The 1,974-nt window shown below is 36.6% G+C and overlaps 2 pseudogenes across 1 annotated transcript in view; one reads left to right on the top strand and one right to left on the bottom strand.

Annotated features, from left to right (window-relative positions):
• Positions 1–1,974, top strand: part of LOC102830817 — a 256,587-nt pseudogene that overhangs the window by 207,988 nt on the left and 46,625 nt on the right. The gene's annotated exons all lie outside the window — the stretch shown is intronic.
• Positions 655–1,974, bottom strand: part of LOC102816313 — a 3,225-nt pseudogene continuing 1,905 nt past the window's right edge.

Raw genomic sequence — 1,974 nt, 5'->3', positions numbered from 1 at the left:
ATATGTATGTCTCGCTTTTTTTCCCTTACCATTCAGCCTATGTCTCAAACCATTTATCTGTGCACAGAACACTGTTGTTCCAGGGTTGTTTATATATTACTATTTAGATCTATCCCCTTTAGTCCATGCATACCTCCCTGTGTCTTCACCTTTCTTCATTATTCTTCTGTGACCTTCCCTCTTCCTGTATACTTCCCTCCTCATTCTTGTATATTACCCTTCCCATCATCCAAGCTAACATGTGTCTACCCTCAAGCCCATGAATTAATTACTCTCTACTCCCTACCACCCCTGGTGACCATCAAAGAATGTTTCATTTTTTAAAGCTCTTACAGTAATATGGTCATGCAACATTTGTCCTTTTTTTTTTTTTTTTGCTAGTTTTCTTGTGCTGAGTCATTTCTTATCAATGTCTTCAGTTTTGTTTGTTTGCTTGTTTTTGCTGGAAAAATAAACTGTGTTTACTGTGATTGCTGCTGTGGTGCTGTGGGTTAATGCACTGGACTGCAAAGTTGGTTTGAATTGCAAGGTCGGTTGTTCAAGCTCTACCAGCTGCTCCTTGGAAACCCTTTACAGGGTCACTATGGGTTGGAACCGATTTGACGGCACTTAACAACAACAAAAATACTATGATTGCAACTATGCAAAAATATTTCAGAGGTAAAAATGCCTTTTCAAAATTATCTGCAGTATCTGTGTAGAAGTTCCAGGACTCTGAATACTACTAGCATTAGATACCAATAAAATTTCAATAGCTAAGAGCATTTCAATCTCAGATAAGTAAGAAGGAATTAGCAGAAGTTTTCGGTATAAATTTCCTTCCAATGGTGGATAGCAGCCCAAAGAGAGAGCACTTTTGTAGTGGGCTCTGGCTTTGAGCCATAAACAACTGCTTCCTAAAGAAGTAATTAATCTTCTAAGAAAGGAAAAATCAATGGGGATGCTCTTTGAAATCATGAATTCTGGTACAGAGGATGACATGCCAAGACTGTTGCTTTCTATTATGACATCTAGGAGCTTATTAAAAAGAAGACTATATCCACAGTTTCTTGAGAATTTTGAAAACCTGGTAGATTTTGCAAAACTTCAAATGTCTGTCTATAAAGGCTCTTGGCTAAGATCTCATGTGCAATTGTGCAGAGCAGATTATGTTGACTGAACACATGCAGTCTGTCACAAGGCCACAGTGAGGTACTGATGATCCATTCTGACTCCCTCAATACCCAAATGGCACCATCTTGACTTTCACTTTAAAGAAAAATTTCTGCTGCAATATTCACAATGTGATATCTTGGTGCTACCTTCTCAGGCCCTGTAAGTTCTTTGAAACTTGTAAATATATTTTTAATTCATACAATTTGTCTAAGACCTTACTTCCCTTGGACCACTGTAACAGTTTGTGATAGAAGTATATAGTGTTGATTCTGATTCTTCCCAGCAAAGTTTTATCTACTTCACTATTTTGTGGATCTTTGCTAACTGTTTCATCAAATTCACAAAAAGGAACACTTGGTTTTTCTTCTTTAAAGTCTTTTGTTAGTGTTTCAACAATACAAGCACAAAATCTCTGGAAATCTGCAAATTTTTCACAGCCTACTTTTACATTAATGTAAAAATTTCATAATTTGGTCCAGTCGCCTTTTTCTTTACAGTGCTCTATTTCATTCAAGTCTGAATCTAAATCACACCCCCATTTCTTTTTAAATAGCCTCATCTGTAGCCTGGATTTTCATTTCATAACAGCAGTTATTTCTTGTTTGGAAGCCTGTACTTGGTATAAGAGCTTAACAATATAAAGTGTTCTGGGTCAAGTATCATCCCAGCTTCAACAAGCTGGCAAAAGATATCAATTAAAGCAGGTATTGCATTCCTTAAGTTCATAGTTGCCACATGCTCAAATATGTTTAGTAATATTTTCAGAGCAGGCAGCATTTTAAGCATTATGCTGAGGTTCACTACCTGAAATACTTCTTT

The sequence above is a fragment of the Chrysochloris asiatica genome, unplaced genomic scaffold (genome assembly GCF_000296735.1).
Source record: "Chrysochloris asiatica unplaced genomic scaffold, ChrAsi1.0 scaffold00036, whole genome shotgun sequence".
In the NCBI taxonomy this organism is placed as follows: domain Eukaryota; kingdom Metazoa; phylum Chordata; class Mammalia; order Afrosoricida; family Chrysochloridae; genus Chrysochloris; species Chrysochloris asiatica.
The sequence above is the reverse complement of the archived record's forward strand: the minus strand, read 5'-3'. Positions and strand labels throughout refer to the sequence as shown.